Source organism: Myodes glareolus, chromosome 2, assembly GCF_982192425.1.
Source record: "Myodes glareolus chromosome 2, mMyoGla1.1, whole genome shotgun sequence".
NCBI lineage: Eukaryota > Metazoa > Chordata > Mammalia > Rodentia > Cricetidae > Myodes > Myodes glareolus.
The window spans coordinates 57,069,754-57,080,671 of NC_142027.1; the positions used below are offsets into that span (position 1 = coordinate 57,069,754).

Here is a 10,918-nt window from a genome sequence, read left to right on the forward strand (position 1 = left end):
TTGTCAACTTGACATAAGTTACAGTCACCTGGGGAAAGGGAACATCCAATTGAGGAATCGTCCCTATGGAAGGCCTGTGGATATGTCGATGGTATTTTCTTCATTGTTAATTCATGTGGGAGGGCCCAGATCGCTTTGGGAGGTGCCAGCCCTAGGAAGACTGACCTGTGCTATGCATTAAAAGTAGCTGTGTAAGCCAGCTTTCCTCCAGGCCTTCTGCATCAGTTCCAGCCTCTAAGCTCCTGCCTTGGAATCCCTCAATGATGGATTGTAACCTGGAAGACAAAATAACCCTTTCCGTCCCCAAGCTGGTTTTCGTCAGTGCTTATCACCACAATGGAAAAGAAAGAAGGCCAAACAGGAAGCAAGACTACAAGGAATAGTCCAAGTATAGGAAGTCAATTAGCTTCGCAGTTGCGGGGCGCCATCCTGTCCAGCAGGAATGAACCCCACCAAAAACGAGAATTCCTTCTCTGGTCACATCTTTATTTGGAGCATTCCCTTGAGGAAAATTGGGGGAAGGGAAGATAGAGCAGGGACGAGAGAAAGCTTAGAGAGAGAGCGTTGGGCCCCGAGGCAGCTGCTTTTAAACGGTGGAGCGGCTTGAACGCTGTCCTGATTGGTTAATGCCATTCTGCTGGTCTGAGCATGTGCAGGCAAGGGTGCAGGCAGGGTTGCTCAGCCCCACGTGGCTACCTCCAAACTGCAGGACCACCTGTGCCTCCAGGTGGCTCCCAACATCTCCCCCTAATTATTGTCTTTAAGAGCAATAAGGCAAAACTATTTTCCAATCTGGTCCCCACCTAGACGCAGCATGCCAAGGATATCTCTGCTCCCACCCATTCCTAAGGAAGGAAAAGGCAAAGTAGAGTAAGAGATAAGAGGTTGCACAGGGTGTTGCTCAAGTCGATGGTGTGAAACAGCTGCTCTTGGCACCGCCCAGAAGGTCATCTCTGCTGTCTCCGCATGAATCTTCCACAGCAGGACACTCAGCATCCACTGGGTCATCTTCTTTATCTCTCTGGTCGGTCTCGCTGGCATCCAGATGTATGTCAGCATTCCTAGAAAAACATAAACAAAACTCTCCTCCCAAATTAACATTTAAGAGTATTAAAAACTCTCAGTGTAAAAATTCAGCACAATCAGTACTGGAAGTAGGCTGGTTTTGAACTTAGAGATCTGCAGGTCTCTGTTTCAAAAAGCAAATCTTGTTTGCCTGTACCAGCAAAATTTTGAATTAAAAATTAAGTGTATAGAATGCAAGAGAAATCCTTTCTCTGGGGGAAGCTGTCACTGGTAGTGTAGTCCCCCTCTATTGTTTAAAAACCAAAGCAGTTGTCACTGGGAATTGAACTCAGGACCTTTGGAAGAGCAGTCAGTGCTCTTAACCTCTGAGCCATCTCTCCAGCTCCCCTATTCAGATGGAAAAACCTCTAGGTAACATTGTTTATTTCACCCGTTGCCAGGGGCAATAGGTAATGATAACCAGGTTGACGCGCCTTTATTATGATAATTAGGACCAGTTCTTTGAGGGAGAATGGACGTCGATCATCTGGCTACTTCCTGCTGACAAAGGGGCGATGTTTGGGGGATAAATGTTTTTATCTGACTGAATTTTTGGCGACAAATGTTTTTATCTGACTAAATTCTTAGCGACCTTGGCTGAGGGCGGCAGCAGCGGAGGCGGCGGCTGCCACAGCTCCGCCTCTGAAGCCCATTATGGCGCGCTCCGCATGGCCCGAAGGCATGGCTCCGCCCCGGGCCGTGGGCGGGCTCGCCGGTTATCCCGTAACTGCGAACTGTACCTCAGCCTCACCTCAGGCATTGAATTCGCACCGCCGGCTGTGAGCCTTTTCCAAGCTCCGGCGAGGGGGTCATCCGCCCACCCGTGGAGGGGCTTCTCCTGCCCGGTCCGCCCGCGCGCAGAGCCCCGTTCTCTGGGAACTCACCTCCCCGCTCGCCCATGTTGCTATGGAAACACAGTTTTTCCGCAGAGCCGATTCAGCTCCTCTCTGCTTTCTATGGCGCCGCTGCTCACCACGCAGCTTCCGCCTCAGTCAGGCGAGTCCGCTCAGGTGCTGAAAAAGTCCTCCAAAAACCATAGCCCCGCCAGAAGGCCGGGACATATAGCCTCTGATGTCACACGGACTTTAGCCCGCCCGTCGGACCTGGCTGTTCGTAGGCCTCCAGCAAACTCCCCGCCAGCAGGCTGTTCGTAGGCCTCCAGCAAACTCCCCGCCAGCAACTGGTTAGCATGGCCACGCCTCCCGAACGAGCTAGCACTGGAGAGTGCAATTTTGCGTCTCCCTCCTGAGTAGCTGGGATTACAGGTGTGCACCACCGTGCCTGGCCCACTTCCGTGTTTTTAATCAGGCATTACCGCTCAAAGGCGGGCCGGCTGCCGCCAGCACTCTCAGCACGATCAAGCAGCTTGTCTTTCTCAGTCAAAAATTAAAGTTTTTTGTACGTGAGAGCCAGAGACTGAGCTCTCTTATCAAAATTAGGCGAAAATCACCTCAGAAACTCTGTGGCTCTTTAAGAACAGGGAAGGCAGTGATCAAGCTCGCCTCCCTACGAGACTGTTGCCTCCAGTCTCTAACAGCGAGTACGCAGGTGGACGGAGAGGGAGCGGAAGCCGCGGTCTCCCGTACCCCATCGTCCTCAAAGTCCCGCCTTAGTTACCTCGCCTTTTTTGCTGCTGTTCACATCCCTCCTGCACTGAACTTAAGGGATTTTTCTTCCCCGTTGCTTTCTGTACCTTCTTTCAGATACCTTAACTTTGATTTTTTTTTTTTGTATTTTCTTTTCTATTTAGGCCTATCCTTTGAAATTCCTTTTTACATTTCTTTTCCTCCCCTTTCTGGGGATTTCAACCGACGTCACTCACCGCTCCATGTTCTCAGAGTTCTGAAATTCAAGGCTCTCTGTGCTGGTGTCTGATCTTGGCTTTTTCTCCCGGGCTTTCTCAGGGTCCCCCGGCGTAGTTGTCAGGGTCCCTCAGCGTCCCGGGGTTTCGAGCACCAGTTGCGGGGCGCCATCCTGTCCAGCAGGAATGAACCCCACCAAAAACGAGAATTCCTTCTCTGGTCACATCTTTATTTGGAGCATTCCCTTGAGGAAAATTGGGGGAAGGGAAGATAGAGCAGGGACGAGAGAAAGCTTAGAGAGAGAGCGTTGGGCCCCGAGGCAGCTGCTTTTAAACGGTGGAGCGGCTTGAACGCTGTCCTGATTGGTTAATGCCATTCTGCTGGTCTGAGCATGTGCAGGCAAGGGTGCAGGCAGGGTTGCTCAGCCCCACGTGGCTACCTCCAAACTGCAGGACCACCTGTGCCTCCAGGTGGCTCCCAACACGCAGTCAAGATTCCTAGGTTACAGCTTTGCTACTTCCAGGGTACCAATCATCTACCCGTGGATTCTCAGTTTGCAAACTGAAGGTTGAGGTCTCCGGTCAGCTGCTCCATGCTTTTCAATCCCCGAAGCTGGAGATGTACAAATGGCAGCTATTGCTTGGAGTTTAGAGTAGCTTTGCCGAGTGGCCCGTGTGTGGGTAAAGATACAAAGTCAGACCCTCCAGAACATTATATTTAGTTGCAGGAGGGGTACTTGGCGAGTTCCTAAATGAGTCCCTAAGTGGGATAAAAGGCTGGACAGTGAGAGCCTGTGAGGCTTGTGGAACTGACCACCGAAAGAGGGGTAACCAGGTGTTTCTGGAGGTGGACATAGGAAGCCATCTTTGCTCTGAAATTCTGGAGAGCGGAAATCCCTTCTCCTACATTCTTCACGGAAGAGTAACCTCTGCTCTTCTCCCCTGTGTGGGAGGACGTCATCGACTTCAGTGCTGGGCCCTAACTACACACTGATGACTGTCTGGGAAGGAACAAGAAAGGACAACACGGTGCACTATGCTGGGCTGAGCCGGAGGAACCAGGAAGTTTGGCTCTGGGTATTCACCCCGGAGCGTTAACAGTGAAGTAATTCAGAACCAGGTGAGAGAATGATGGGGAAATGGCTGTTGTGAAATACCGTCCAGAAAGAGGGAAGTAGCATGGAATGTGGTGTTTGTGTGCCGCAAGCAAAGAAGGTCTTCTGAGCAGTTTCTGTGAGGGGTGGGGACAGTGCAGGAGTGACTCACGCTGACGATCTGGAAGTTTCTTGATGACTGAGTGGCTGGAAATGAGGTTGGATTGAGCTTAATTTTGTATAACTGAGCAGGAAAACAATGTTGCATTTATAAACACCAGACATTCAAATGGGTGCCTAAAGAGAGTTGATTTTCTCTCCCTGGTGGTGTTATGCCCAAATCCATGAAGTCCCCACAAAAATCAACAAGGAGACCGAGTCCCATATGTAAAAACAAAGAGCCTTTATTTTATGCAAATTTGCAAACTCGGTCTCTCCGCATGCCCAACGTATTGGAATAAATGGAGAGCCCCAAGCTCAGTTAGAGTTGGGTTTTTATAGTAGTAAAGGTGGGAGTGAGGGGTTTCTGAGGTTCAGGGCTCTTGATTGGCTGACTTTTATCTAGGGTCCAGGACTGGTGAGTGTGTGCTGGCAGGTGACTCTATCTACAGCTGTTGGTCCTTAGGCATTTCCTTTGGATGGTCTGTTCTTGGACAGTGCTTGCTCTGGGTAAACTTAGTTTATGGTCCTTCCTGCAACCAGGTATTGCCTCAGGGTAAACTACTGAGACTCAGGCCTCCATTAAACTTATATATGGCTGAGTCCTACTCTGGCAGGTGATAATAGTTGGAAGTAAAAACTTCCTTTGGGTGATCTTTCACATTTAGCTTATCATGGCTGGCTCCTACAGTGGTATTGTACAGAAATAACTGAGCAAAACAGAAAGAGAAAAAAAGTAGATAGGCCCATATCCAAGACCAATCCAGGGAGGAGGAAGCAGCCAGCCTTTCTTCCTAGGTTCCCCAGGAACGAAGAGTAGGCTAAGTGGCATCCCGGAAGCTATAACCACAAACAAATCTTAGGACCTTGTTAAAAGGGTCTTTGGAAGTGGAATTAAGTTAAAGATCTTGAGAAGAGATTATCCTGGATCATCCAGGTAAGACCAGAAATCACCAGAAGTAGCCTTACCAGAGCACACAGGAGATTAGACAAGTAGAAAGGATGGTGTGCAGGGGAAGGGAGAACCCACAGCCATGCCTGGAGCCACCATGAAGGCAGAAGATAGTCCTCCAGAGTGAGTACTGAGACCTACATTTCAGGCTCCTATCCCCAAGAATCAGAAGAGCAGGTATTTCTCTTTGGGAAGTTACCAAGCAGAGGGTTGTTCCTTACTGCAGACACTGTCAACTGATGACAAACAGGTGATAATGACAGCATTGCTTGGTAGCAGAAATCGCGAGAAGTTTCCTGGTTTCTCTCTTATGTCCAGGACCGGGTGCATTCCCAAGAACCAAAGAGGCAGTACTGTTGATTGTATCTTCTCTTCAGAGGAGGGTAGAGTTTCAGAACCAAATGAGACCCTACAGGGCTTGTTCTTGACAAAAGAACCCATTGAAAATAAGAACCAGTACTGATGGTTTCAAAGAGGGGACAGTCACAATCCTTAGTTTCATTCCCACTGATGAGCCCACCACCTTCCAGTGGATACTTCCAAACTGTTCTGTGGTCACACAGATGGCCTTGGTTAAGTTCAATGGGTCACAAAAAGACATGGATATGGATGTGGGAAAGGGACATGTCAGGACAAGTGGGGACAGAGAAGAAAGATATGGGGTGACAATAACCAGAATGCCCTATCTATATAATATATACTATATACAATGGAGGGAAGGAGGAAGCAGGAGTCAATAGAAGAGTGAGTGAATGCACATTCCTGGGGTCTAAACATTAAACTGACCACCCAGGATCATGGTGAAAAACCAGGAGCCCTGGGAGTTAAAAACTGAAGCTCAAAAAAGGAAGATACGATAGCAGTCAATCAGGCTTGGATTTGGACGCCAGCCTCACCAAACAGTTACTCTGTTCCTTGTCCAACCAAATCTTTAAAACGCAGATACTAACCTTCCCTGGCCGGCTGGCTGGTATAAGCTTTAAAGCATGCCACAGAGCACGTGTGTCTTCCTGGAGGAGCTGGGGAAATAGCTTCTGCTGCTGTTGCCCAAGGACACCGGGATCACAAGACATGCCTGTGTGCCTGGGGATCCGTGATCCTTGCAGAGCACAGCCCGCCTCAGCTATGAAAAGCAATCCCTCTACCTGTTGCACAGGATTGGGTTCCTGCAGGAAATTGGCCTGCCGTGTGCAGCAGCCACCTTTATGTGCTCTCTGGAATCACAAGGGCTAGAAACCTGCAAATTTTGTTTCTCAGCCTCCTCTGCCAGTGGGTTCCAGCATAAACTATGCCCAAGAAATACCCTCGTGGGTAGCAAGGGCTCTTTTTCAGTCTTCCGTTGGGAAGCAAACATTAATTGCTGTCTCCACAGATGTGCCAAGGGTAGAATATCTGTCCAGGGCCAAGGCCAGTGACTGCTGGCTTGGGTAACATCTGAGTAGGCAACAGGGGTAGAGTCCCACGGGCTCAGAGGCATGTCGGTTCCTATGGCAGCTGGAAAGGAAGACTTCAGTACCCAGTGTCTGTGGTGATGCCCCCACTCCAAACTTCATCTCTAAATTAAATTTTTCTTTACTTGAGATACCTACTATGATGTCTTGTTCATGGTATCAGTTCCATGGGAAGGTGTGAGGGTATCAGGAGCAGAGTTTTATGAGCTCAAGGATACGTTCTTCATTAAGAAATAGAACCTTACCTGTAAAATTACAGATAAGCTTTAATGATAACACAGGAAGGCCTAGCATCTAGGCCCCCATAGCCTCTCTTGAGATCAGTGATTGCTTCAGAGCTTGTTCTTAGAGGAAGTGCCCCTAGGGGTAAGAGGAAAGGAAAGAATCTGTACAAAGAGCACTCTTGTTCAGTGTTCTGGCCAGTTTTATGTCAACTCAATGTGAGCTGTCGTGAGAGAAGGAAACCTCATTGGGAAAAAGCCTCTGTAAGGTGGGGCTGTAAGCAAGCCTGTAGGACGGTTTAATTAGTGGTTGGTGTAGGAAGGTAAAGCCCATTGTGGCTGTTCCCACCTGAGGCTGGTGGTCTTGGGTTCTACAAAAGCAAGCCATGAGGAGCAAGCCAGTAAGCAGCACTCCTTCATGGCCTCCACATGAGCTCCGGTTTCTAGGTTCACTCCTGGTTTGAGTTCTTGCTTTGTTTCTCTCAATGGACTGTGACTTACAATTATGTAAGTCAAATAATCCCTTTCCTACCCAAGTTGGTTTTGGTCATTGTGTTTCATCACCGCAATGGTAACCATAACTAGGCAAGTCCTGACTGTACCAACTTACTTAGTTTTTAACATAGTAGTAAAACACCTTGAAATAAAGTATATGTTGTCAGCAATCAGGCACTACTCAGTTTACTGAGACCATCTTTCCCTTATCTGGAATTCATGGACTAGGCTGTCTAGTCTTTGAGCTCTGTCTCTCTCCACCTCCCAAGTGCCCGCAACCACTCGGATTTTTTTCTTTTAACTGAAGGTCAAACTCATGTCCTCATGCATGACAACGACTACTTTGCTATCTCCCACTTCACAGCCACTTTAACCGTTTTTCAGAGGATGGTTTGGTGGCACTAAGCACATTCACATTGTTGTACAGTCATCACGGCCCACTTTCAGACATCTCCCCTTAGTCTTTAGATAAATTCTCACCATGTAGCCCACTGACCTCAAGGGCATAATTCTCCTGTCTTAATTTTCCTGGAGCTGGGATCACCACGTCCAACCTCAGAACTTTTCCTGTTTCCGCAAACTGAAATGTTCTTCCAATTGTACAATAACTAGCCACCCGTGTCCTCCAATTCCTACCCCTGGTGGTCTCCATCTTACTCCCGTCTCTCTGAATCTTACAGTCTAAGAACCTAGACAACAGAACTGTGATGTACTTTTTCTTTGGGGTCAAGACTAGTTTCATCTGGAATAAACCAGGGTGACTCTAGGTTTAATTTTAGGGAACTACTACTCTGTTTTCGACAGCAACAGGATTCTTTTATGTTCCAGCCAGCAATGTACAAGCGTTCCAATTTCTCCACATCCTACCTAAACTTGCTGTTGTCCGCTGTTTTGATAAGAGCTATCCTAGTGGGTGGGAATTGATACCTCATTGTGATTTTGATTTGCATTTCCCTAATAATCAATGATGTTGAACATCCTGTCAAATATTTACAGGTTATTTATGTATCTTCTTTGGAGAATGTAACGTGGCTTTGAACATGAATGAAAAGGAGAGTAAAGACACTCATGTAACTGAGGAGAAAGAAAGATATCTTTTTCCCTAATTTGAATTTCAGGAAAGGAAATTGTCTCTTCTAAAGAAGGTATGCGATCCCATGCCCTACACATACTGCGTACAAGTGAACACAGAATGGAGGCACTCTGCCCAGTCAACTAAACTGCATCCAGACACAGACTCCAATACAAACTCAAACAAGTCACCAAATATAAAGCATACGGTGCTCGATTTCTACTAACTCCTGCATAAAGCCCTACAAGGATAGCCTTTTCCTTATCCTTCAAGTCGTGCGTGGCTTCAGGTGATGGGTGCATTTCCGGCTTCCAGGGCAGGGAGGTGAGACAAATATGAAAGTGAGAGAAAATGAATGAACAGAATAGAGAGCTGCCTACCAGTCCTCCCTTCCATATCATACTGATGCGCTCACAGGCAAACTTGGAAGTGTGAAGGAAAGAAGACTCTGGTGGGCAGGAGGGAGGCCAATCACCTGCGCATGTTTACGAAAGGCATTTGTCTGAAATGGGAGCTCTGGAAAGAGCCTATATTGAAACCCAGACACTAGAGAGATCTTCTCAGTTTTCATAATTCATTTCCCCCTTCCCTTCTCATGTTTTGAGTCTCAAGTGTGTGCAAATTATTCAAGCATCTGGGACCCGACTCATCACCACTCTCTACAGCTTTCATTGTGCTTTGTGCCAGTCACAAAAGAATAGCAATGAAGTTAATTAATGGCCACGTTATCTAGAATCTATATTGAATATCGTTGCTAGCTCAGTGTTTTTAGCAAAACAAAAAAAGGAAAAGACAAAAATTGTGCTAATGTTAAGTATAAACAGAGTGACTGCCACATCACAGATGCCCATCAAGTATGAATGAATGGATGGATGGGTGAGCAACTGAAAATCTGCATGCCCATATTGTTCCTCTGAGTCATGTAACTGCTCCAGAGTTGAGGGTCTTACAGCCCTTTTGCTTGTCGGCTTTGGGGTCGTATAACTAAGAGTCACCTTCAGCTACTCCCTGCTCACTCTCCCTTTCCATCCACCATTCGGGATTGTCATAGAACCTTCCAATGGAGTCCACAGCATTTCTGCTCAAAGTTCCATTCCACAGTTTAGTTTGGACCTTGTCATCTGCCTCCTGACTCTCCTCTTTCCTAGACTCTTCCTATACTCTCAAATATCCACTAAAATTCCAACACAGTGACTTTTCTTCCTCATCACATTGAATCACACCAGGAATATTATTTCTAGAAGTCTGTGTAACAGAAGTAACAAACATATCCATAAAGAATGTAAGCATAGGACTGGTCATTATATTACCATTTTCAAAAAAAATCTCTGATAATACAAGAATGACAAATGCATTGAGTGTCTAGGAAATGGAACGTGCTAAAACCATGGCAGAGAATTAGCTAGGCTACAGGAACTGACATGGAAACGAGTCCGTAATTGGGTGTTATCTTTTAAAAGTTGCAGACGGAGCACAATGGCATGGCGTGAAATAAATTGGAGAAATGTACAGGAAAGAATCGATACAGAAGGCTCTGTTGCTATACCCTGGAAGGTCCACATCCCAGATCCACATTACTGACATCATGGTTTATAAATTAGGATAGCGTCAGAGAACTTGAAACTGAGGAGCATGCTTCCCACCAGATAGAATGGCACATTATGCCTGCTTCTATGGATAAAATGGGAGTTTTTATGTTGACCCTCTGCTTTCCCTCTGGGAGTCTAAAACTTTGATATGTACTGGTCAGAGCGGGACTGCCCACGATATCAACCCCCAACTCAAATACTGAACGAGTCTCTAAAGTGCTTTCCTAGTAGATGGCATTCCCCGCGCCATCTTAGAGAATTGAGCTGGGACAGTTCCACTGGAACTTGGTACTTGGCCTCTTCCAGACTTTGCCTCATGAGCCTTTTACCTTGGTTGATCTTGTTCTATCTTTTCATTGTAATAAATCTTAACTGGGGAATAAAACTATATACTGAAGTCCTTCTAGAACATAAGCTGCATTTATACATGCACCGGAAAAGTCTAGAACACTGAAGATGTTTAATTCTTAGAAGCAAGTTGAAATTACCACTTCTTCCTTTCTTATAGTACGACGGGCATATGACTGAGTTTTAATTGCATGTAGCTTCGGTGACTTGTCATAGAAAATGATTGCTTCCGTGAATGACACCATATTACAAATAATCCCTCTGAAGGGATATTCTGCTTACTTTCCTAAACATCTTCAGCGACAGATTAGCATTAGGCCTAGCACAGCATAGGTGGCGGAAGTGATGGCACTCACTGAATTTGAAAGCTAGCAGATATGCACAGGAGTGACTCAGAAATAACCCAGGAAGACCCCCCTACGAGTTTCAGGGCCTTTCTTCCCCCAGTTTATTTCCATCTTTTTCAATTTTCAGCCCCCATTTGGAAGAGAGAGAGGAGAAGGCGCAAACAAAGAGTAAAAACAGAGGTGAGAGGCAGCTGCCAATAGACAAATGGCTACAGTTTAATTTCCTCTTTTGGCTCAGCCAGGGGCAAGCAGCTGGCCCTTTCTTTTGACATGGTTTATCCTGAAGAGTATAGTATGCCTTCCTTCTCAAAGACATCTCCGCTG

The 10,918-nt window shown here is 46.7% G+C and overlaps 1 long non-coding RNA gene and 1 pseudogene across 1 annotated transcript; both read right to left on the reverse strand.

Moving 5' to 3' along the window:
- Positions 1 to 465: 465 nt before the first annotated feature.
- On the reverse strand, positions 466 to 3,343 carry LOC148122974 (uncharacterized). The gene is made up of 2 exons (XR_015736094.1): positions 2,247 to 3,343; positions 466 to 2,209 (listed from the first exon to the last, which is right to left on the reverse strand). It is a non-coding gene; the product is annotated as an uncharacterized LOC148122974 (long non-coding RNA).
- LOC148122975 (Nuclear RNase P) lies at positions 1,780 to 1,998 on the reverse strand (annotated as a pseudogene).
- Positions 3,344 to 10,918: the final 7,575 nt, after the last annotated feature.